General features: G+C 56.8%; 1 protein-coding gene across 21 annotated transcripts in view; it reads right to left on the reverse strand.

The window, feature by feature from the left end:
* NCOR2 (nuclear receptor corepressor 2) overlaps positions 1-26,163 on the reverse strand; it is a 313,102-nt gene that overhangs the window by 158,215 nt on the left and 128,724 nt on the right. Inside the window, exon 1 of one of the 21 annotated variants that reach the window (XM_072953424.1) lies at positions 9,950-10,458. The exons of the other annotated variants lie outside the window; for them this stretch is intronic. The gene's annotated coding sequence lies outside the window, so the exon portion shown is untranslated. Of the gene's footprint in view, positions 1-9,949; positions 10,459-26,163 lie in introns of those variants that run through there. 21 annotated transcript variants of the gene reach the window in all.

The raw sequence follows: 26,163 nt of genomic DNA on the forward strand, positions 1-26,163 counted from the left end.
TGAAACCACAGGCAAGGGCTGGTCTCAGTCTGCCTCACCTCCGGACCTGATGGCCAAGGAGCATGACTGGGCCTGCAGACCAGCGCCTCACAGCTCTGGTCCCTCAAAAGTGCCCCATAAGCTGAGCTCTCCCCTGACCAGCCGCCTCCAACCAGATGGCCTGGATGCAGGGAGGGGCTGACCAGAAACTCTCTCCCCCTTCAGATGGGTCCCGGACGCTGAAACCCGAGGCCAGGCCCAAGCCACTCTCTCTCTGCCCACTGGTCGGCAGTCAGTCTCCACCCCGTGGCTCGCGGCCAGTGCCAAGACCCCAGGGGTGAGGGGGCAGCCCCTGGGTTCCCACCGACTTCCCTGCACCAACATCTGGCAAACGTGTCCACAGCTGTGCAGCTGCCGGAAACGCCGCCTCCCAGCCTCCTCCGCACACACAGGCCCCCCGGGACGGCTTTCTGAGGAATTTATGGGGTCGCCCCTAATATTTCAGGGCAGATCTCTGGGGGAACGTCCTCCGCCACATGTGAACAAGGACAAATGTTTCTGCTGCTAAGAATAGCTTCTCTGGGCCGGGAGCCCACCCACTCAACACTGCCCTCCCAGGCATCCCCAGTCCCCGACCCCCAGCAAACCACCAGTCTGGACCCCACAGGCCCATCTCCCACAGCCCTAATACCACCCAGATGCCCAGGCCGAGGGGGAAAGGGTCCACTTTGATCAGCTCCATCCACCTCTCAAATGTGGAAGCAGACAAACCGCTGCATTAGCCCGAGGGCGTTCGTTGATCAGAGAGGTCTGAGGATGGAGGAGGGATCAAGAAGAGGTCCTCTGGCCCTGCAGTCAGGGGGTCCAGCCTGCAAACAGGTGCTTAAATGCCCAGGGGCAGCAAGCGTGACCCTGGATTCGATTATCAGCTTGCAGAGGGAGGAGGATCAAAAGGGCTCCAGGGCAGAGGGTTCCAGGCAGGAAGAGAGGAGAGAAAGAGATGGCCACCAGCCGGCGGCAATCCTCAAGCCAGGCTGGAACCCGGACGAGGAGGGCAGGTGGGGCTGCGTGTGTGAGGAACACAGGACGGCGGGGTAGCCCAGGGGATCACGGCTTCCAATTCTTCCAGAAGAAAGGCTGATTTTGAGACATCTCTCAATTTGCAATTTTTATTTAAAAAACACTGACTGTAAACCCAACGCAGTAAATCAGTCTGACATCCAAATGCAGCCCACGGGCTGCCAGGATGTGACCTGTGGCTTCTGACGCGTGGTCAGCTGGAAGTCACAAGAACAAAGCCTAGGGGAGCCGGAAGGACGGGGGCTGGCAAGTGACAGGCCGGAGTATTCTCTGGACGGACGTGGGTAGAGGCTAGAAGGGCACTAGGGAGGCCCTCAGCTACAACAGGGAGTGGGAGGGGCTGGGCCCACTTAGCTGTCAGTGACACGGCACCCCCAACCCCAACAGGACACTCACTGGTGTGAAAAGAGGCGGCTGGCTCATCTCCAACACATGCAGGAGTGGCAAACCACACCCCAGTGTCCTTGGGCCACCACCTCTTCTGCACCCTCAGGCCAGGCCTTGGGGGAGGCTGACCACATCTCCCAGGTCTGGCCAACAGCACCAGTTGTAGGAGCACCAGCTGCAGCGACTGGTTTGGGAGGGGCGCAACTCTCAGGCTCCACTGCTGAAGTTCACTCCCAGGATTTTCACAGGACGATCAGGAACAGCAGGCTTACCTTCCACTGAGGCTGCTGAGCTGGGGTGATTAGTCTGTGCTACCAGGGCATGACACGGGAAGCACCTTGTCACCTGAGCCCCTGGATCCAATTGTGCCTGAAGCTTACCCTGAGCCTTTTGTGCTAAATACTGGAGGAGCAGGGAGTCTGCCAATTGCAACCAAGAGACCTACGATAGCAACCCCCCTAAAACTCAACTTTGAAGCCTCGTGAAATCTCTGATGTCAGCCTAGTGGGGGAGATGGGTCTCCTCCAGCCTCTCCTTCAAGATCTTCTTGAAGATCTCCTTCAACCTCTGATCCCCTCACCTATACAGGTAGGGAGAGGTCTAAAGCCAGCCAGGAGGCAAGAGAACTGAGACAGAGCCCGGGACAGACTCAACCGAGGAGGAAGGAGCCAGGCAGGAGCCTGAGACACGCCTGCGCTCTCTCTCAGTCAGTGGCTCTGATGGGGGATACGGCAGACAGCAGCTTTGCAGATAAAGATGCCCCTCCTAGGTGACTCAGATCTGGGTCACTCCTCAGCCGCAGGCACTCCCCACCCACGCTGCCCCCAGCAGTAAATGCAACCTCCAGCCTTGGTTTCTGGAGGAACATCCAGAGTGCACTGTGCTCTCTCTCTCTCTTTCAACATCTGCTACCCAGAACTGAACGTGCTGATAATCCGAGGCCGCCTGGAGCAGGTCCAAGCAGCCCCAGTCAGGCCAAAAGGCAGGCATTGTCTGCAGCCAGGAGGTCAGTGGGCTGCACCCACTCACAGGCGCACCAGGGGTCCCGTTCCCACTGGGACCTCGGTTTCCTGGGCTGTAAACTGGGCAGCTGCTTCCGGCCTGGAAGGTGGCCAAGGCTTGAAACAGGCACAGGTGGAGATCCTGACCCCACCGCCCCTTCAAGGCCATAAGCACTAACTTCTCCCATCATCCCCTTTTCCTCCCACCCTCCATGCGGCCACAGGCTTGTAACAGCTCCCGTTTCACAGATGGGGAGACTGAGGCACTAGAGGTGAAGAAGTCTGCCCAATGTCCCACAGGTAGGAACAGAGCCATGGAAAGATGAACAAACACCACGTCCAGCTCTCAGGTTCTAAACAGTCACTATAAGAGATCCAATGGGAGTGCCTCACACTCAGGATCACAGCCAATCCCTAACACAGTGCTCACAGGCATCGGGTCATTTAATCATCACAACAGTCCTGGGAGGCAAGGTTGAGACACAGAGAGGCTCAGTAACTTGCCAGAGGTCACACAGCAAGCAAGTGGCACAGCCTGGATGCAAACCCAGACAAGCCCTCTTCAGCATCCACCACTTATCCACTGTGTCCTGAAACCCCATCAGCAGTGTGCCCAATTCCCTGCTCAGGCTGGAGGAGACCCATCTCCCCCCATAGGCTGCCATCAGAGCCCCACAGGCATCGTACCCAACATCACTGCTCACAGGTCTCGGCCAAGTCTTGCCAGCTGGAGGCGACCATGGATCACTGCAGATGGGCAGCAACCATCTCCATAGCTACCCAGCCAGCCCCTAAAGCTTGTGCAAACCACAAACTCCACGCCTCAGAAGGGAAGGCAGGCAGTGTCCTGGCCCCCACCCCGCCCCCAGCTCTGCTACCTCCCTCATCAGGACCTGGAATCCTCATTCCCAAAGTCCTGCTGCCTTATTTCCCATCTCCCCACAAGTCCAAACATAAGGTCCACGAAGGCAGGAGCCACATGCGTTTTAGCCATCACTGAGTCCCAATACACTGCACACAGCAGGCGCTCAATAAATGCTTGTTAAGTCCATGAACACTCGAAGATCAGAGTTCCAGGCTCCGAGCTGAAGCTCAAAGACCACTATGCAAACAGAGAAACTGAGGCCCTCAAGACGGGGTGTCAGAAAGCCACATTTCATGGTGTCATCCGCACTGGGCCACCGTGACCCAGAAAGGGATCCACATCTACATGGCTGGTTCCACCACGGCTTTCAGGTGGCCCAGGAATCTGATCCCTCCCTCCTGGGGGCCGCAATACCAGCCCGTCCATCAGCCATGACTGGGACTCAGAAGGTCACCACCACCACCAAGGGGCTGTGTGTTCTTCCCCAGGTAGCCTGCCCTCTCTGAGCCTCAGCGTGTCCACTTGTCAAGGGCACCTGGCAAACAAGGCAGCTTGCTAGGGAGTGGCTGCAATCTGGGTGCTGGGTGAGCAGCCAGGCGTGTGGGCAGCGGGCATTTTGAGCTTGGGGAGGTGTCTGGCATGGAATTGGGGGGCCTCCTGCCTTCGGGGCCACATTCTCTTTAGCAGAGACCACAGAGGCGGGAGAAGCAGCAGCGGGCAATGGGAGGCTTCAGGGATTTGCGGATTTGGGTTCCGGGCGCGGGAGGCCGGTTCTGAACTCCTCGGATGGGGCCCCCCACACCACCGGGCACCCCAGACTACTTCACTTGGTCCTGGGCTCTCAGGCTCGGGTGGGGACGAGCAACACGCAAACCTCTGCAAAGGAGAGCTCCCCGAAACCTCCAAAGACTGGGGGGTCACCGACTGTACTGGTTTCCCTAGATCCGCTGTAAACAAATCATCACGACCCAGATGGCTTAAAACAACAGACATTAATTCTCTAACTGTTCTGGAGGCCGAAAGTCCAAACTCAGGTGTCTGCGGGGCCAGGCTCCCTCCGGAGGCTCCAGAGGAGGACCCCACCTGGCCTCTTCCAGCTCCTGGTGGCTCCAGGTGGTCCTCGGCGTGTGGCCGCACCCCTCCCGTCTCTGCCCGTCTTCACACAGCCATCCCTTCCGTGTGCCTTCGTCCTCTTCCCCGTCTCTTAAGGACACTGGGCACTGAACTGAGGGCTCACCCACGTAATCCAGGATCACCTCACCTCAAGACCCGTCAGCCAAGACCCCTTTTCCAAAGCATGTCCCATTCAGAGGGGCCAGCATTTAACACAGGCCCAAGTTTGGGGAGACACCATTCACCCCACTACGCTGGTTGCCCACCTCTGGAGGGCTCACTCCCTCCTTAGCTCCACGGCCAAGGCCCAGCACAACCCCCCAGGAAGCACATGAGAAAACTGAGGCACAGAGAGCTAAGTCACACACCCAGCATTTAAACCTGCTTTCTCTCAGCGGATCGGCCACAGGAGCTGCAGGGCACAAGGGCCTCCGTCCCATTTAGAGGACGCAAGAGGCTCTCACGCCCACACCTCCCGGAGAGGCCCCCCCCCGCAGTGACTCACCCCCACTCCACAGGCCCAGAAGTGGTTCAGCGCTGGGGGGCCAGGGAGGGGGGCGGAAGACAAACTCTGAGTCTCAGTTTGTTCCTGTGTCAAATGGGAGCAAACCCCACCTCCTGAAGGATGCAAGAGGGTCCTGGAAGGGGAGCGCCTCTGTCCCTGATAATCACCACCCCTCTATTTATTCCCCGTCCCGGCCCAGCCCACACAGCTGCCCACCCGGCCTCCCACCCCGGTGCAGAAAGGGCCCATTATGACATCACAGGCCTGGAATTATGTTATTAGCCTGGGAAGGAGGCAGGACCCAGGGACAAAGGGTTCATTGTCATGCAAATACACGACTGGGGGTGGAGGGGAGGGGGCGGCCCCTCCTGCCTTCCAGCTCCAGAGCTAGGCTGAGAAACCAATTCCCAGGCTTCCAGAAGAGTGTGGGCATCTCGGGCCTCAGATCGGACCGAATGAGCCACTCTGACACTTGAAAGTGGGCCCTTTCCCAGATCTGAGCCAGATTCCAGGAAAACAGTGTCTGCTCTGAGGAGGGTCCCCACAGAACCTGGGTTCAAATCCTGCCATCTCTACGGCTTCACCACTGTCCTGAAACAGGGACATCCAAAGGGTCTTCGAAGGATGAAATAAAATAATCCGCTTAAAGATCTGATCAGCATCCTGGGCACAGAAACAACTGCACAGGAAATGCCACTACCTATTAATTACGTCTATAGGAATACTGTGTGCCTGCAGCTGTGTGCCTCTGGGCAAGCTGCTCACCCTCTCTGTGCCTCATCTGGAGAGGGGGATTCAAAGCCCCCATCACAGGGCCATTGGAAGGGCTCGATAAGCTAAGGTGCACAGAATGCTTGTTCCACCTTGTCAGCCCTCAACACATGACGCAGATGCTGTCAGCACCCCTCCCCCGCACCCCGGGCCCCTCAGGACCCCCACTTTCCTTGCTCATAAGCCCCACCGCTCTGACTTTGTCTGGGAGGGTCAGACTTTCTGGAGATGCTTGGTGGGTTCCTACAGGGTATTCCTGAGCAAACGCACTGCTGCTTTTCCAAGGACTCTGTAGTTTTCCAAGAGCACCCCAAAACGCATCCTCATCTCCTCACAGCGGAACCTCTCAGGTGGAGGGAGGTGAGCCCAATGTGAGTTCCAGCTCAAGGGCCCGAGTCTCCCGTCCGGAACCCACAGAGGATGCACATCTGCCTCCAGAAAGGCCCCGCTCACCTTGAGGGGACAGGCCCAGGCCCACACTTGTGTGGGACACTAAGTCAGGCACGACTGTTCGCTAAGCACCTACTGTGTGCCTGGTGCCAGGACACAGCAGTGACCGAGATGGACAAAACCCCAGGTGGAGAGGTTGGGGGACATGGTTGATGGACATATAGTAAGTCTCAGGGGATGACAGTGGCACGGTGACAGGAGTGATGATGGGGAGGTGGGGGCCTCTTTCAAGAGGCGATATTTGAGCAGGGGCTCCATGAGGGGAGGGTGTGAAGATCTCAGAGAAGAGTGTTCCAGGAAGGGGGCACAGTAAGTACAAAGGTCCTGAGGCAGGGCCATGATTAGAGCTTCCAAGAAACAGCAAACAGGCTTGTGGGGCTGAACGCCCCTAACCCCCTACCCAACTCCCTGCCCCTTCAGGCTCTGCCCAGCAAAGCCAGAACCTAAGACCCTCAGCTGTGTCCGACGCCCCCATCCCCAGACACACGCCTCCATCACTAGGACAGGAGGTGGAGCCCCTCAGCAGCTCAGGCTCCCAGGCCCCGCAGGCACCCACATGTCCCCAGCCTGGGATGCTCTGAAATCCTCTGGAACCCTGAGCTGTGAAACATGCCCTGCCTGGACCTCCTGGATGCCCACGGGCCCGGCTCAGTCACCAGCCCGCCGTAAAGGGCGCAGCCAGCTGCGGGCCCTCTCCCAGGAGCCCCTGGAGAAGCATCTACCCTCAGATTAGCTTTGGCTGCACAGAAACATGCTTCCCACACCAAGTGCCAGCGGGGGCGACCCCACTCACTCCAGGGTGGGCTAGTGACCCCCTGGCCTTCTCACCACTGCTGGAAACCAGTACCTCCCGCAGGGGACAGTAGGAGCACTGGCTGTACCCAGAGGACAGAGCAAGGAGGTCAAAGTGCTCAGCGAGGAAACGAGTTCAGCTGATGGAGGAGCGACCCCACCGGCAGAACTGAGACCAAGTCCCACCTTGGGGCTGCAAAGAGAGGTCTCCGAGGAGGCGGCTGAGAGGCGTGGGCTCTGGGTGGGCCCAGGAAGTAAAAGAACGGGTCCGGAGTCGAGCCTTTCTGGCTTTCACAGGTCATGAGCCCAGCCCCTTGTCCCGACCTCCTAGACAGGCCGACAGGTGAGGAGAGGAGAGGACAGAGGCTCAGAGAGAGCAGGCAACCTCTCCAGGGTCACCCAGCCAAAGAACCAACCCCCACACAGGCGCTGGCCGGGGGCTTGAGTCTCAGCACCAGCCCTTACAAACTGTGTCCCCTTGGGTGCATTACCTGACCCAAGCTTCAGTTTCTCCATCAGAGAAGTGGGAACCAAACAGCACCCTCCCTCTTTCTGCGGCTGATCTGAGTATGAGACGCGATGGTGGGGGCCACGCGCAGCAGTCACACCCAGGGTGATGACACTACAATTACAGCGCCCCTCACAGAGCGCCCAGCACGTGCCAGCACCGTGCTAAGCCCTCAGCATGAAGCAACTTATCTAATTTTCGTGCCAGCCCTACGGGGTACCAAACATTATCCCCTTTTTACAGATAAGGAGACTGAGGCTCAGCAGAGCGCAGCCACACAGCGCCCTCAGGGCACACTGGGACTCAAACCCCAGACAGCCCGGCCCAGGACCCAGTGCTCTTTCATCTCAGGTCACTGTCAATTCACATGCAGCTGTAAGAAATCACGTCACTGGGTCCCGTGGACCCTTTGGCCAGCTTCCCCCAGTGGTGTCATCCTTGTAACAGACGCAACCAGGAAACTGACATGGATACGACCGGCCTTACCCAGACCTCGGGGGTTTTACGTGCACTCACTCGTGAGTGTGAGTGTGTGTGGTGTGTGTAGACCTACGCGCTGCGGTCTCAGTGCAGATGCTTGAGGCCACCACCGTTGACACAGGACAGTTCCACCACAAGGGTCTCCGGTGGGACCACTGGTCTGAACCACAAACACGACTGTCTTTCTCAGTAGGTGGGGGACCGAATCACCCAGACCCTCAGGGAAGGGCAGGGGCAGCCACAGCACAGCTCTGCGGCCGAGCCAGGTGGGCACTGAGGACTTGGAGGCCCCCTGCTGCACTGGAATTTCCCGAGATCCCCAGGAGAGGCCTGAGGACAATTGGACAGCGGGCAGCTGGCGTGGGCAGCCTGGACACCCGGGGAATTCCCCCCCGGCTCCCGCTGGCCCAAGAGGAGAGGCCCCGAGCCAGCCACCGGCCCAGCATCCGGTGTCACTTACAGACACAGGACGGCTGCCACTCTGGGCGGGAGAGCCAGCCCTGCCTGCCCAGCCCCCAGGCCACACCAGGCATGGTCAGGGTGCCTGGCCCAGGCTTGGAATGAGATGGGATGGAACGAGCACGCACTGGGAGAGCCCCGGGGACCCCAGCCCAGGTCCAAATGCAGACTGAGCCTGGGGCTAGGGAGGGCCCCTCCTCACCTCCCACTACCCAGGCTGGAGTTTCACGTCTATAAAATGGGAAGACTCCCGACAGGGAAGAAAAGAAAAATTGATGGAGACCAAGATGTAACCAACTTAAACGTAACCCTGTGGCCTACACTTGCGGAGCGTCCTCACACCCACCCGCTGGAGGTCCCTGAGGGTTCGTTTCGGCTTTCCCGAAGCTCATCTGCAGGCAGCTCTCCCTGGATGGACAAGAGAATTGAGGCTCTGTGAGGTTCCGTGATCTGCACAAGGTCACCCCATCCATGAGGGGGTGGGGCAGGGACCATTCATTAGCCCTCTTAAGCCGTTCAACAACTTAGGGGTGTAGGCAGATGGAGGGTCCACTTGCCAGATGGGCAGACTGAGGCTCAGAGCTGTGAAGGGACTTGTCCAAGGTCACACAGCCAGGGTGTGAACCCAGTCTGGCCACAGAGTGAACCAGAAGGTTGCAGCCCTCCCTCACCTCATCCTCACGTTTTTGCCCCCATTATTGCCCCATTTGACAGACAGGAAACTGAGGCTCACACAGGTGAGGCCCAGAGTAAAAAGGGACAGAACCAAGATTCAAACCTGGGTCCATGGCAACCGAGCTATGCTGTCTGCGAATCCAGCCCTCCCTGGCCCGGGCTCACACACCCCACGAGATGTCCCACTGCCGCTCAGAGGCCCTGGCGCACCCAGACCTCAGGACAAATCACTCCCTCATCCCCTCCACTTGCAACTGAAGGCTCCTTGTGAGCTCAGGAAGCCCTTCCAACTTTCCAGTGTTTATCCCAGCTCCTCGCTGCCAGGTCCCTGGGCAAGCCTGGGCCAGTGGCGCTGATTTCAAACCAGACACGGGCACCCAGCCAAGCGCCACCGCGGTGGGAGCCGGGCGCCAGGGCACTCGCAGCGCTGCCTGCACCTGGCCCCCTCCCCTGCTCCACGGCCACCAAGGCGCCTGCCCCCGAAGTCCCCAGGCCCCCAGCCCACCCCACGGCCAACACCGGTGACCAGGAGCACCAGACCCCTGGTCCTGCCCGCTCTCCCCCAGGGACGTGGTTTGGAGGCTCCGGAAAAGCAGCGCTGTCCCTCCCACGTGTGCACTCCCAGGACGGCAGCCAAAAGCCGCTGTCCCTCTGGGGCCACCCACCCAGCCGGCACCCTTTCTGGGGTTTCAACCCTCTGATTAGGCGTCAGGTCACCATCCCTGCTGGAGCCGAACTGGGCGCCTTGCACACCAGCCCATCGGCTTCCAAGTGGGGTCCCCGGCACAGGTCCCGGACCTCCTGCGATCCGTGGCCCCAGTCTCTGCCCACCCTTCCTCGGCCGCATCTCCCTGCCCACCGCCGGGCCCGGAAACCTCTCTTACCCGAGCACATGACCGGCCTCTTGCTCACGTCAGCTCCAAATACAACTTGAAGTAACTCTCCCACAAAAACAAAAAAAAAAAAAAAAAAAGAGGAAAAAAAAAAAAGAAAAGAAAAAGAAAGAAAAGTAAAAGGTGCCAGCAAGTGGGTCAGCAGAGTCCACACACACAGACTGCTCTGCTGGCTTCCAGAGGACACACCGCGTCCAAACTCAACCCCATCCTTCCTCCAGGGCTGACCCGGGAGAGGGGCGGCCCCACTGAGCGAGCGCGCCGCCTTCCCGCGAGACTGCGGGCTCCCACCCCGGCTTGGGGGGCGGTGGGGGGAGCCTCTGCAGCCGGCCGGGCCCCCCAGGCCCCCAGCCTGATGGCCGCCTGGAAGGCAGGGCCAGCCGAGGCCCCCCAGGGACAACCCACAGGGCTGCCCGACCCACAGTGGGGCGAGAACGCGGTGTCGGGCCCCAGGATCCCTGCCTGCCTCCTGCCACTCCGGGCCTATAAACACAGGGAATTACATAAGTCCACTCCTCTTGTTGGGAAGCCAAAAGTACGAGCCTTTTCTCCCAGCCTTGGCAGTAAGTAATAATTCCTCATCGCCATGGTAACCCTGGCGGGCTTCCAGCCGACACTCAGGAGCTGAAACACGGGGAGGCCTTTTTATAGCTCGGTAGAAAAACCTCCTCACTGTTCACGGCTCACAGGCGACAGCGAGCTCCAGGCCGGCGTCTCCTCTTCATCCGTCTCCTCCCCGCCGGACTGTCCACCCAGAGGGCGGCGTGGGCGCCCCAGCCCGGATCTGGCATGAACTGAAGCCACCGGCCCTGTCCCTTCCCCATCCTCCAGTCTCCAGGGTGACATGGCCGCTGGGCAGAGGCTCTGCCTTTAAAATATTTTTGTCCTTGGAAGTGCAGGAAAAGCAAACATGACCCCCTCACATCGGTATTCTGAAGCAGGGTCATCACAGCGACAGGCCCAGGGAGGGAAAAAAGACGCAGTCACACACACGCACAGGCCAAAATGGACGGTCTGGTGGTCAGCCAGGGGCCTGAAGCTTGGCTGCAGCTCGCTGTGTGACTCAGAGACAAGTCTGAGCTTCTCTGGGTGTCAACTTCCCATCCGTAGCAGGGGCAGGCTCTGCTCGGCTCCCCGGCGCTCTGAGCAGCAGTGCCTTCCCAGCAGCAGTGTCAGGGGAAGCCCCCAGAGAGCTCTCCAGTTTCACTCCCCTGCCCTCAGCAACCAGGCATGGGGCCCAATGCTGCTGGCCCGAGATGGCCTTCTGAGTGACAAGGGGTCCCACGGGGTATAGACGCAGGGAAAGGAAACGCAAGCGCAAAAGTCTGGCGGCCAGACCAAGTTTGGTGTGTTGCAAAAGCGGCAAGGAGGCCGGTGTGGCCAGGGCAGTGGTGGAGTGGGGAGAGTTTAGAAGATGAGGCCAGGGAGTAACGGGGGTGGAGCAGGGGAGGGAGATCACGAGAATTCTGGGCAAATCACATAACTCTGTGGACTAGAGATGCTCCCAAGAATAATATGACAGTAACAACAGTAACTGTGCGCCCGGCGCCAGGTGAGCACTTCACCTGTTAACCCATCTGTCCTCAAGACAGCACAACAGAAGGCAGGTGCACCCAGTATACCAAGAAGGCAATAGGCCCAGAGAGGTTAAGCAGCTTGCCCAAGGTCACACAGCTGGAAAGTGGCTGAGCTGAGGTTTGAATCAGGCAAACCTGGCTTGCACCCACCATGCCACATGGTAGAGTCAGCAAGGAGCCTTAGAGGGTTTGGAGCAGATCAGATTTGCACGTGACAAAGGTCCAGGGCCACTCAACTGGCCAGGGGACCAGGATGGCTGCTAGGAGCCCTGTGAAGAGGCTTACGGGGAGGCCGCCTGTGTCCTGACTTTCCTCAGCCCACGCTCCAGACTCTCCCAAGAAGACACCCCAGGGTATTTTGGAAGACTTCTACAGATCTGCCTTCTTTTATCCGTGGGGAAACTGAGGCACAGAAAGACGTGAGCAACCAAAAGCTATATTTTTAGACCAAAGATCCAGGCGCTGTCTTCCAGCCCGTGTACTCTCTTGCCTGACCATCAGGAGACCATGAAACTCAGGAACAGGCCAAACCGGCCCCACCAAAACACAGCCCGAAGCAGGAGGGTCAGAACGCACCAGGTTCCTTTTGTTCTTTTCTGTTTGTTTTGGACACAGACCTGCGCCCACACCTTCCCAGAGGCTGGCCCTGAAATCAGGAGTAATTCATCCAAACCCCCACCAGAGCTATTTATGCTTTGAGCAGGTTCAAAGCCAGGCCGTGTCATTCCGCAGTCACTCCTTGTGTCTCCCCCCCACAAGAAGGCGGGGAGCCGATGGTTTGCTGAGTGACTTTATGAAGGTGGCAAATCATCACAAACCAGAAACAGCCACAGGCAGCACCCTCTAGACAGAGCCTATGTTCACAATAAGTTAATGTGGGGTCGCCTGCTTAGCAAAAGAATTCCTCATTCCCCAAGCCTCTGCTGGCGAGCATCCCCTGGTGCTCTGAAAAACCACGCCCAACCAAGGTCGCCGACAACCTGCACTTTCAGGAACACGTCTGTGGGCAAAGCTTCAGACAGTGCGGAGGATCAGAGAAGACGCTACACTGTGATGGGGGCCACAGAAGTGCGGGGTCCCCAAAAAGAGGCAGGAGGGGTCCCGAGGCCGAGCAACCCTGGGCAAAACCCCCAGTTTCTGCAGACATCAGTCTGCTCAGTGGTGAAACAGGGGCACATCTGCCTGCTGCCTTGGTCAGGGTTGACAGAAACCACACCTGGGGGAGGTTGGGGGGCTTCTCAGAGGACGAGAGGCGACCTGGAGTCACGGCTCCCGTTCAGCCTCCAGCCAAGTGGGAGAGATCCCCTTTCACTCCCTCCCCAGGCAGCTGCTTCTTGACCAGACCTGGAAGGGAGGGGGCTAGGGTAAGAGAAGACAAAAATGTGAGCTTTTTTTTAACCTCTTCCTCTCCTTTCCTGAACCCCAGAGCTCCCAGATTTGGGCAAGTGACTACCCCCTCCCCGGGCAGCCTCGGTTTCCTCATCTGAAAAGCTGCTTACAAGATAATTTTGTACCTCCATACGAGGAGATATTCTTCAGCCATAAAAAGGGATGAAGAACTGATTCCTGCTACCACGTGGACAAAGCTTGAAAACACCATGCCAAGTGCAAGAGGTCAGACACAGAAGGTCACACACAATTTGTATGATCCCATTTATGTGACTGGTGTTGGCCAGGGGCTGCGGAGAGACGGGACGGGTAGTGAGGGCTAATGGATTCAGAGTCTCCTTGTGGGGTGATGAAGATATTATAGAAGATATGTTCTGAGACATTTTGGATATCTAGAAACCTCTTAAGATATTTGAGAACTAGACAGAGGTGCTGGTTGTACAACAATGTTCACGTACCAAAAACCAACGACTCTTTCAAACGGCTAATTTTACATGATGTGAATTTCAGCTCAATTCAGAATAAGAAGGTGCTTTGGTTGAATGGACACCGTTCTGGTCCTGACCCTCTGAAAGCCGTGTCCACCTCTCAGCTGCTAAGAGTTTCTACCCCAGGCCTGGAGCCGTCAGACAAGTCCACACACTGGCATGGAGAACAGAGCAGGGACGAGACCGAGATCCCTGCGCTCGTGGAGGTGACCCGGGAGGTGAGAAAGTCAACAGCAGGTAACGATGTGCTGAAATCCCCGGCACCTCCGTTAAGAAATAAAATGAGATAAAATAAAAATAAATTAAAATAAAATAAAATAAAATAAAATAAAATAAATTCACAGCTGCATTGGTTTCCTAGGGCTACACACTGGGCAGCTTGAAGCAAGAACAGTGTGTTCCTTCACAGTGTGGAGGTCAAGGGGTCAGCAGGGCTGCGTTCCCTCCGAAGGCACCAAGGGAGGAGCCCTCCCTGTGTCTTCCAGCTCCTGGTGGACCAGGTCTCCTTGGCTTGTGGCTGCATCCCTACTGCCTCCACCTCCGCCTTCACTTGGCTGCTCCCCCGTGTGTCTTCTCTTATCAGAACTTCCGTCATCGGATTGGGAGCGAATCCATCTAAGTCTAGAATGAGCTCATCTCCAGACCCTTCACTCGATCACTCAATCCCCTCTGCAAAGACCCTTTGTCCAGTCAAGGTCACATTTGGAGGTTCCACGTGGACATCTCCTTTGAGGACCACGACGCCACCCACGCCCACAATCAAGACTTGCCACTCAGCAGCATCGAACGCCCAGAAACATCATCCCTCATCTCCTCCTCCCTCTCCTTCCTGCCCTGATTCCAGGGAGCCAGGCTGGAAGCTGCAGGGGCAGACGCTTGAGCATCCTGAGGAAATCACCCCCTCCCCTCACCCCACAGCCAGTCCTCTCCTGCCCTGAACCAGCCAAGGACAGACCCCAAGGGACCCAGACCCGTCTCCCTGAGACAGGGATCTGTGATCTACCCGCAGGGGGCTGGCTGGAAAGGGGCCTCCTTGGTGAGGAGACTCTGCCCCGGAACAGGGACTTCCCCAGACCAGTGTCCTCCGTCCACTTCATCACTCCTTCCAGGCACAAAAGCATCACAGGTAAACCTTTGGTCATGCTGGTTGAAGGCAGCAAGTTGTCCCCTAGGCTGGTTTCCTGTGTGCTGCTGTATTTTAAAAGGGGACTCCCCCCTTCACCACCACCTCCCCTCGGCAGCTGTGAGCTGGCCGTGGGCAGGGCGAACTGCTCACGTCAAACTGCAGCGCCACCCTGCGGCCAAGGGCACAGAGCAACTGGCAGGGATGGCTGGGGACAGGCGGGCCCACGCCGGGGCAGCGGAGGAAGGAGGAGGTGTCCAGGAAAGCTCCTGACCACCACCAGCCAGATCTCGGGACCCAACCCGGGAAGGACAAATTATACCAGCCTAGGGACACACATGCTCCCATCATGCCAGGCCCTGGGGGAAGCAGGCTTCACATGTGTTTCTTGATGCCTCACAATCCCATGGGATACTGCCATCCCCATTTTACAGACGGAGAAACCAAGGAACAGAGAGGTGAAGTGACTTGCCTAAGGGTACACAGCTAGAAACAGCAAAGCCAGGATCTGAACTCAGGGAGTGTGGCGCCTAAGTCTATGACACTAACCATTCAGCTTTACTGTCTCTCAGAACATGTTGAGCTCTTGTGGAGGGCTCTGGGCGAAACTGTGGCCTCAGGCCCACACTTTTGGAAATGGCGTCTCCAGAGGCATTAAACGTGACTTCCCAAGCCTCGGGACCTTCTGTGACATTCCATGGAACGGTCTGCCCAGATCACGGAGGGCCAAAAACTTCTGAGATGAAAGTCACAGCTAAGAATAGAGGCCACAAAATGATGACAGCCAGCTGTGGTCAACAGGGAAGCTCTTTCTAGCACACATACTGTTTTGTTTTGTTTTGTTTTGTTTTGTTTTGTTCAATTAGGACATTGCTTATAAAATCCAGATTTCCAGCTTTCTTGGAAAAAAATCAGAATATCCAGCATGACACTTAGCCACAATCCCCACCCCCTCCCTTTCACCTCATTCCTTTCCTTGACTGCATCTGAGTTTGAACCACTCCATTCCCTCACCTTGGCCACCTCCCCCCGATGTTGAAAACAGCTGAATAAATGCTGAAAGCATCACTCAGCAAGGAAATGACAAAGAGAAAGGAGCTCCATTCTTGGGGCTTCAACTGTCTCTCCCTCCTCTTGGCCTGCCATGCTGGTGGCATGAACTTGCCTAGAACAAGGCCCACACAGAAGGAAGAATAGGTAAGACAGAGCCAGCTCTCCAAGGCATGGTTTGAGCCCCTGGATCCAGCCATGCCTGAACGTGTCCTACTCTTGGCTTTGCCATTATGAGTGCCCATCAGTTCCTCCTTGTGGCCTAAACCAGCCTGAGCGTGTCTCTACCATGACTCAGGAGTCCTAATTAATAATCACCCTCAGGTCTCACTTCAACTGACACTTGTCCAAAGAAGTCTGTCCTGACCACAGGCAAATTCGAACTTTGTTACACTTCAGTGATGGCCTGAACTCTGTCCGTGTGACCCTCCCCACTCTCAATGTCACTTGTTTAACTGACCCTCTCCCTCTGGGTACTAAACTCCTCAAAGGCACAAACGATGCCGGACTTTTCCATCATTCTGATCCCAGTGGCCTACAAATGTCCAGAATATTCCATGTGCCCAACAAATGTAAATTAATCAACTAGCAAAAGAACAAAAGGGAAAAGAAAATTCATTAAATTTTCTTTCTGCCTTAAATGTGGTAAAGAGTCCAACCACTGAGGTCTACAGAACAGCCCCAGGTCCAGAGACTTACTCCTGGTGCCCCTGGCTCTGTTCCAGCCAGGCCAGCCTCCTCAGAGCTCCTGAAACATCCTGGCCCCAGGGCCTTTGCACATGCTGTTTCCCCCACCTAGACAGCTCATCCCTCCTCCTTGCATATGTCTGGTTCCTTTCCATAGTCCCAGGTCCCAGTTCAAACGCCACCTCCTCAGAAACCACCCTTGATTCCTCTACTTAAGAGGAGCTCCCCTGAAATTAGACTTGCCCCACCTGCGTTATTCCTCAGCCAGTATTTCCCTGCCTTGCAATACCATGTTTGTTTCTGCACTGCCCATCTCCCCAGCAGCCCATGGGATCCACAAGGCAAGGGCTTGGTGTCTTGTCTGCTGTGTATCACACCCCACCGCCACCCTCAGGAGGCTATGGGGATACCAGGCAGGCTGCAGGGAAGCAGGAAGCAGACCCCTCATGTCCTGACCAGTCCTGCCCAGCCCAGAGCAGCTGCAGCATGCCTGAGGGCCCTACGTTACACATGGAGGCTGGCCCACCACCGGTGCAGCCCTGCCAAGAGATTCAGTCTGGCTCCAGGCTCAGGGAGGGCTGCAGGTGGTGCCGGCACAGTCCCCACAATTAACAGCAGGTGCTGCAGAGTCAGCTTCCTGGGTTCAAATCCCAGTGCTGCCAGCTGCCAGCTGTGTGACCTTGGGCAAGTCTCTTAACCTCTCTGTGCCTGCAGCTTCCTTACGTATAAAATGGGGCCGATAATAGTAACACCTACCTCGTACTGCTACTCCGGGGAGTATGGGTGTGGACGTATATGATATATGTGGAACACAGGCCAGCATCAAGTAAATGTTCAGGAACCATTAGAAATTATAGTTAGTATTAATGATAGTGGCCAACTCCCACATAGCACCAAGGAAAGCAAAGGGTCAGGAAGTTTAGCTTGGATAATAAATACAGTATTTGCTCCGTGCCAGGTCCTGTTGGAAGTACTTACTTGAATTTTTACAAGTAGGTTTATTTTTATTTAACGTGCTTGTTCTAGCTTTTCCAGGCAGCCTCCCTGGATTGCTGCAACCCTCAGGAGCCACATGGACACACACAGTTCTTCATGTGAGTGTGTCCTCACAGTGCGGGGCAGGAGAGTCCCCAAATCCCAGGAGACAGGGATATACAAGTTGGCACACAGGCAGCCACACCCCATGCCAGCCCAAGTCACAGCCCCTGCTAGACTTCCAGAAATGCAGGTCCCGTGGGGCACCCCAGAAGGTGAGGGTGTTCCCCTCACTGCAGTGTGCGGAGGGGCAATTCCTGACAGAGGCCAGGGCATCCCAAGGGCTCAGGCCCCACTGCCCCTAACCAGGGTCTGATGTCCGAGACACAGGGCACATCATGGAAAAACAGGGGTCAGTTGCAACTGGGGGTCTGGGGTCTGTATGGATGGCATGTGAGAACAACGCTGCCCCCAGCCACTTCCATCCTTTCTGTCCCCCAAATGAAGTGGGTGCAGCTGGTCTCCGGGTCACCCAGCACAGCAAGGACCCTGGTGAAGCTGGGGTGAGGTGAGGTGGCCCCAAACCAGGTGGTAAGAGCTGGCGAGAATGCCGGCTCCACCACCCGCCAGCTGTGCCCTCACTCAGTCCTTCAGTTTCCTCACCTGGAAAGTGGGTCTAAGGATCATTATCACAGTACCACAGGCAGGACTAGGAGTGTCCAAGAGCCAGCAAATCAAAGCCACAAACAGAGAAAGATTAGAAAAAGAAAGAAGCTGTTTTAATTCCCACAAATGGGCTGCTTGCTTTGTCGTTAAATGAAACACAATTTTATTTTCCGGATCACAATGGTTTCTGTTTGGATTTACGGCAATCTTGGAAGAGATGACGTGATCTCTTCAGCGTTTCAGCCTCTTGAGGTCTCGAATCACTCTAAATTAGCATCTTCCTCAAAGGGCACATTCCAGCAGAGACAGCACTCCGGGTGACCCACCCAGGATGACCTGGAGGCCGAGGTGGGAGAACCGGAAGGATGTGGGCTCTGGGGCAAACAGCCTGGGTTCTAATATCACTGGCGGTGTGGCCTCAGGCAAGTCACTTAACCTCTCTGTTCTTCAGTTTCCTCATCTGTGAAGTGAGGGATGACAACAATCCCTACTTCACAGTGGGTTTTGGAAGATTCAGTCAATTCCAGCAGGCAAAGTGCAACGTGATTACTACTATGAACACTGTTACCGTTACGGCTGTCCTGTGCTGTCATTCCAAATGGGTTAGAAACTGCCGACTGCAGGACACAGACAGACCCACCTGGATCCCTGGGGTCTGGGGACCCCGGCGCCGCCCAGGCCCCCTGGGAGCCCTGAGAGGCAGGGCCTCCCTCCTCCCTCCAGCTGGGGGCAGGGATTACCATCAGATGAAAGGAGACACATGTCAGAGCTGAAGATTAAAAACAAGTACAATTATCGGGCAGGCATCCATCCATAATTACGAATTTGATGTAATTAGGCACCCCACTAACTTCATTACTTATTTATTTACGGGATTGCTTATTTAATTTATGGGCCTCCTTCCCTGAAAAGCCATCTTAGCTGACACCCCTCGGGCAGGGGAGGAGGGGACCCCCTGCCCTGTCCCCACCCCCACTCCTGGGCTTCCATATGTCAAGCTCCGGCCCTGCCCCAAAATAGCTCCCCAGAAGGCCTCCGTGACTCTGGCCAAGACAGCAGGATCACACAAGGCCCGACACTCACTCAACAGCACTTGGTGCCAACGGACAGCACTTGACCCAGAAGGCACGAGGTGCAGAGCCTCCTTTACACTCTCACCTTCCAGCAGAGGAAACCCAGAGGGAAGAAGGGTCATTTGAGCCACGCCTGCCTGGCCACCAATTCCTGACGTGACCCACTGGAACAAAAGGCACACTTGGTGCAACCAATGAGGCTGCTGCTTCCCAGCTTGGAGGAGGAGAACGAGCACTTAACTCTTGCCAAATAAATTTCTGTAAGTCATCTGATGTCTCAGAGCTTCAGTTTCCTCATCTGTCAAGTGGGAGCGTTAAGAACAACAGCCACAGCTCGCTAACCCTGAAACCCTCAACGGCTGCTCCCCGGTGCTTCCCCAAGGTCTCTGCCAATGCAATAAGGCAAGAAAAAGCAAAACGGCTTTTCAAAAAGACTTTCTAGCTTTATTCATAATAGCCAAGAACCGGAAACAACTTAAAACATTCATTAACTCAAAAATGGATAAACAAACTGCGATACATTCCTATAATGGATTATAAGCATGCAATTACAAATGAATCTCAGAAACACCACGAAGAGCGAAAGAAGCCAAACACAAAAAAAGCACACACTTCATGATAATTTTATTACAAAAACCTAGAGGATTCTGTAACTTCTATGGTAGCAGGTTCTTTAGGGGGCGTGATGGAAACATGCTCCATCTTAACTGTGGTGGGAGTTATATGAATGTTTACATTTGTCAAAACTCATGAAATAGAACCCCCAAAATGAGTGCATTTTATTACAGATTAGTTACATCTCAATAAGGCTGGGGTTTTGTGCTTTTTTTTAACTGTAACAAACATATATACATACACTAGCACCACTAACTCCTGTCCCTGACAATTTCCCCACTTCCAGATCAGGTCTGCTGGTTCTTTGATGACCCCCTAAGTTCCCCCAAAGCCCCTGATTTATGAGCCCTGGACAAGGCAAGTCTGGATTGAATCCCAGATTTATCCCTTCCTTCCTGGGTCATTTAGGGCAAATCACTTTGCCTCTCTGCCTGTCTAGTTCCCCATCTACAAAAGCAGGGTTATAAATAGCATGATCCTTGGAGACTTACTGTAGAGTAAAATGAACCACAGTGAAAGTACCTGCTGCTGGCCCCGGCATACAGCAGGGGCCTCATTACTGCTGCTGCAGAATGATGAATGGGAAGCACCAGGCCCAGCGTGGCCAGGGCTGGCCAGGATTCCCATCCCCTCGACACACACAAGCACCCCCCGCCAGACAAGACTCCAGGCCTGGGTAGCTGCCCCCATCACTGCCAGTTCCAGGCTGCCCCCATTTGAAACTACAACCCCCAGACCACACCACCCACAGTTAACTGACGCCTGCTGTTTAGGGCAGGACAAGTCTCCTCGGCCTCCCCCCGACTCACTCCTTCCAGGAAGGCAGACCAAAAAGGATGGGGACCCCGTGGGGAGGGGCTGGCCCTGAAGGCAGCACAGGACACTCTGTGGTCATTTGGAGACAGAAACTGGCCAGCAGAGAGCACATCCTGATGGAGAGGGGCGTCTTGGCGGTCTGGCCATCACAGATACCCTAACTAGAGAGGGACAGGGTCAACCCGCAGCCCACCCACTTACGTAAGAGAAAAGATAATAGTGAGAGGAAAACAGGGAGGGGGCTACGGCAACTGCGGCTTCTGTGTCAAGTCACATGTGCCTGTCTGAGGGGACTCCTGCCGCCCTGTGAGTGATGGGGACAGCAGGCAGCGCCCGGGAGCCACGGCGGGAGGGGCGTCCCCCGGGCCCGATTAGAGGGCCAGCCGCAGGCAGACACGCTCAACTGTCAGCCTCGTCCTCCCAGCCCGCCATCAGAGGCACCATTAATTGCTGTCATTTGAGGGTGGCCTGTGGGGAGAAGGAGGCAGGCTGTGAGGAGGGGAGGGGATGGAGGAAGGAGGGGAAGGCGAGGCCAGAAGGGGGAGGGACAGCTCGCCCAGGGCTGAGCACCCTGAGCTGGAGGGAGAGAGAACCACCTCCACCCAAAAGAGGGTCTGGGGCCCCCCAACTAGGGACAGAGCCAGTCGACCCGTTGAGGTAGGACAAATGGAGTCCCAAGAGGTGTGATTCTGCCTGTCCCAGCCCCATGAACCTCCCCCACCCGCACACACACACGCCTGACCACCAGTCTGCCTGCAGGGTGGTTGGTCTTGATCTCCACGCCAGGGGATCCAGAAAGCCTGGCCCCCCTCCAGTCCTGCATCGGCTCTCAGCCTCCACCCACACGTGACCCCTCATCCCTCATCTACATGCCACCGGGCACCACGCTGGGAGAGGTTCAAGGCTCAGGAAACCCCACTCTCCCACCTGTGCCCCGCACTCACCCAGCTCCCCGACCCAGGATGCCTGGAGCTCCCCTCCCCCACCACAGGGTCAAAACCCGCACCTGGCTTAGGGGCCCGACCCAAATGCCACCTTCTCCAAGGACTGACACCGACACAAAAGATTCTGGAGCTGGACTACCCCTGCCTCTCACACACTAGGGACGTCACATCACCTCCCCGCATCTCGGTTTCCTCACCTGGAGGATGGGGTGAGGACAGTGGGGCGCCTCTGTGGCGGCTGAAGTGTTTGGTGCTGCTGCTACGTGATCGTTCAGGACACTCGTCCCCTCGATCCACACACGTCTCCCCTTCTGCCTCTCATCATGGTTCTTTCTAGAAATTCCTGTTCCCGCGTCCCCTGTCTCTGGCCCCACCACACCCACCAGGTGAGGAGGGTCGCAGAGAGGCTCCCCAAGCTGCCAACTGGGAGCTACCGGGCACAGGGTCCATGGCGCCTCTGTCTTCTGGGAGGGGAGCCCAGAGTACCCACCCAGCCGCCACGCCCCAGGCAGCCCCCACCATCCATCCCGTCCTGTCCCCAGATAGGCCTTGTCTCTGAGCTGAGGAGCCACTTGAGTCCTGCCAGGGGGTGCTCCTGGAAGCATTCGCCTCCCTCGGCAGGGGAGGGACCCCTCCTCGCCCTCCCCCGTCTGTCTGCCTCCCTCCTCCCTCAGGCGTGATGGATCGCCCCAGAGGAGGAAGCTAAGTGCCTGCAGACAAAAAGCCCTTTTATCGTCCTCGGGTGGGCCACTGGCATGACAAGCAGATAACTCAGCCACAGGAGGAAGGCGCACCATTAGGCCTGCGATGCAGATTGATGGAGGACCGAGAGGCGGAGGAGGAGAAGGAGGGAAAAACACCCCAGGCAAGGCCGCCTTCTTTCCAACTTCAAAGGCACCAAGACACCAGGGAGAAAGCCTGGCTGGGCTGATCACCTTGAGGGGGCTACCACCAGCGTCACCCCTGCTCCCCACCCTCAAGATGTAACCCACTACTGTGGGGCCCAAGGTCGCTCAGGAAGCAGGTAACCTCCAAGGCTGGCCTTCCCTCCTGCCTACAGTTTGGGGATGCCCTAAAGGCTCAGGAACACAGGAATGAGGCTGGCCTCAAGAAAACCCCACCCACGTGACTCATGCACACGCCCCGCAAATCAAGAGGCCCATTGCAAACAGCCTCAGGGCCTTTGCACCAGCTGTTCCCACTGCCTGGGACACCCTTCCTCCAGACACCCGCACACTCCCTTCCCTCCTCCTGCAGGTGTTTGCTCAAATGCCACCTTCTCAGGGTGGCCCACTCTGACCCCCCATTTGAAACTGCATCCCCCCCAGACCAGACCACCCACAGGCTCCCCAAACTCCTTCTCTGCTGGTTCTTCACCCTAGCGCTCTCCACCAAGGACACACTATGTATCCAACTCTCGTCTGGCCCAGGGAGGACAGGGTGCCTATCCGGCCTATTCACAGCTCCATCTCCAGCACCCAGAATGGGGGCTGGCACACAGTAGGTTCTTTAGAAACAATCATTCAATGAATGAATGTATTCGGAAAAAGTAAAATCTCCCAATAGCAGCCAGAACGTGCCCAGCAGTGCCCTCAGCAACCCTTGGAGGACGCCCACTTGACAAACGAGGAAACCGAGGCCCAGAAGTGTCTCAGCTCCCTGGAGTTTGCACCAGCTCTGCAGGAGACCCGTCCACTGCAGAACCGCCCCAGGGACTCATGACGCCAGTCCAGGGCTGGGTGTCACGACCAAGGACGAAAACCCACCCATCACCTGCGTCTCAACACTGCAGCCTCAGGGAGGCTCTTCCCCATCCCCTGGCCTCAGTGTGCCCCTCTGGACAATGGGGCTGCCCCAGTGACACCGCTCCCACCTCTGCTGTCCTTCCCAGGACACCACCCGAGTCCCAGCTGCACCGAGTGTGGCCCGGATGGGGAAACAGCAGTGAGAAGTGCTCAGCAGCCCACAGGAGCAAAAAGCACCAGATCTCAATCCCACCGTGGAAGCCAGGCTGGGGCTCCTCAGACCCTGCCTCAACACTCTTTGGGGCCAAACCCAGCTGACAACCCCTCCCAGCCGCGGAAGAACAGCTGAGTCGATAAGATGGAAAGAAAGATGCTGGCAGTGCTGAGCGAGCGCTTACTACCTGCTAAGCACTGGGTCCCGAGCCTCAGTGGAAAGGATGCCCAGTGGCACAGCGGGGAAGGGGCCAAGCTGCCCTTCGCGGGGGACAGCGCCTGTGCCCCAGCAGCCTCACCCCCATGCCCACTGACCACCCCTTCCTCGCTGGCACGGACAGGGGCTGGGCGCTCGCCCCATGTGACCCCCACCACGCGTCCTCCAGGAGGAGTCTCTACTGCTTCCCCAAATCGCCTGACTCTTCGGGAGCATGGGAGGCCTTGAGGGGAGAGAAGTGAGCTTTCCTCATCACACCCACAGGGGTCTCTGGGGACGTGATCGCCTTTCCCAGGCCTCGGTCAGCCGGCAGCCCCCTGTCCGGGGGGCGGAGGACAAGACACAGGGAGAGGGGCCGCAGATTCAGCCCCCTCCTCTGCGAGGTCTCCCAGCAGCTTCAACAAAATTATGGAAATGCTGCCATCTTAGCAACCATCTACTCATCGTCAACTCTATTGGGGGGGGGTTCCATCCCCATTTTATAGATGGGGAAACTGAGGCACCAGGTGGCTAGGAACCTTGCCCAAGGTCACACAGACAGTACGTGGCAGAGGGAGATAAGCACGCAGGCAGCCAGGATCCAGGGTCCCCACTGGGGCCCACCTGCCTCTCTTGGTTTAAAAATAATACAGAATAAAAGATGCCTTCCTTCTCTCTCCCACCAGCCAGGCCAGTACCTGAATCCCCCGCTGACACACACACACACACACACACACACACACACACACACGTTTGGACTGCCTTTCCTCTCCCCTGACACCCAAACCCTGCCAGTGCCCCTCGGGCGCCTCTCCAGTCCCCCGGTGTAGAAGCTGTCTGGGGAACCCCTGCCGTCAGAGGTACCAGGTCGGGGAGGGGGGCAATAGGCACAGACCTGCCCAACACAGGCCTCAGTCTGCTCGGCTGTGAAATGGGCACACTGGAGAGGAATCTGCCGGGTTCACTGGGCAGGTCAAAGGATGAGAGTCCCAGCTCTTTGCTCCCAGCTGAGACTTGGGATGGGTGACCCACCCGTGCCTCAGTTTCCCCGTTTGTAAAAGGATAACAGCCCATTTGGGAGCACGGCTGTGAGGGTCACAATCTGGGGTGACATGAAAAGAAAGCATGCACTGTGGTGGTGAGCTTGGTGAGCAACTCCTCTGCACCCGGCACCGGCCTGAGTCAGCCATGTAATCACCGCAGCAGCCCTCTGAGGGGGCGCTTATTACCCCCAGTTTACAGGCAGGAAAGTGGAGGCACAGGAGGAGGAATGACTTGCCCTGGGAGCCCCCATGAAAGTGGCAGTCAGCGCCGAGACTGGAACCCAGGCCGCCTCCTCTCCCGCTGGGCACTGTGATGGACGGTGGCACACAGGTGTCCAGCCCGAGGGCTTCCTCCAGCGTCCAGCGTCCCAACATGTGGGTGTGTGCACAGCCCTGCCTCCCCCAAGGCCATGGCCCGCCATCAGAGCAAGAACCCCAGAGCCAGAAAAGCCACCGACCCACAGCTACACCGTCAGGGACAACTCCTCCTCTCAGGCATCATCTGGAACTCCCTGCGCGCAGCGAGACAGCATCCTGTCCCAGGGGACCCCACAACCTCCACCCTGGGCACTCCTGGCGTGCCATGCCCCACCCCACAAGGCCACGCCGAGCCCCACCACCGCATCTGCCAGGCAGAATCTGGCATCCCAGCAACACCCGACCCCTGCCCCTCAGCAGGTCCCAGCAATATGACTCCGCTAGAGACAGCAAGTGGGGACAGCCATGAACCTACCAGAAGCCACCACCAGCAACACCGTGTCCTCAAAGACTCTGGGGGGCCTGGAGGGGGAAACACGGACTTTGTTAGTAAGACTCACAGCCTCCACGCACGGGCTAGGCACAACCACATGAAGGTGTGGGTGAAGGCGGCAAGGCCCCCCGTCCTGGGCCTGGTGCACTGTACACACCAGGCCAAGTATTTCTCCACGACCACCCTATGAAATGGTACTGCTGCCCCATTTGACAGAGAGGGAAACTGAGGTTCAGAGAATCAGTCTCATGACCCAGGTCCCACAGCTAGGAAGTCACTCAGCGGAGGATTACAGAACTGTGTTTATGAAGGCGGCCCACACCCCGGCAAGGCCCATATCACAGTGTCGCTGTGAAACTCCCCCGTTAACTTCCCAGAGGACCCTCTAAAAAGTCCGTGAGTGACATCCGAAGGAGGGGGCGGGCCTACCACTCTCATTCAGGAATTTCTAACTGAGTCACCCTTCAAGGTCAAAACCAGTCTGATAAAAGTTAGCGTCCAGAACAAAGAAAGGACACTCACAAATAAAGCCAGTCAACCCAAAAGAAAAATGGGCAAAAAGACTTGATCACACTTCACAAAAGGGGATCTAGAAACAGCCAATTAGCACACAAAAAGATGCTCGATATCATGAGTCATCAGGAAAGTCCAAATTAAAACCATGAGACACCACTACACACCTACATGGGTGGGTAAAATAAAACAGACAGTACCAAGTGTTGATGAAAATGTGGAGCACCGGGAATTCTCAGACGCTGCTAGTGGGATGCAAAATGGTGCAACTACTTCGGAAAATGGTTTGGCAGTTTCTTAAAAGTTAAACATGCATCTGACCATGTGACCCAGCAATTCCA

Source organism: Vicugna pacos, chromosome 32 (assembly GCF_048564905.1).
Source record: "Vicugna pacos chromosome 32, VicPac4, whole genome shotgun sequence".
Classification (NCBI taxonomy): Eukaryota; Metazoa; Chordata; class Mammalia; order Artiodactyla; family Camelidae; genus Vicugna; species Vicugna pacos.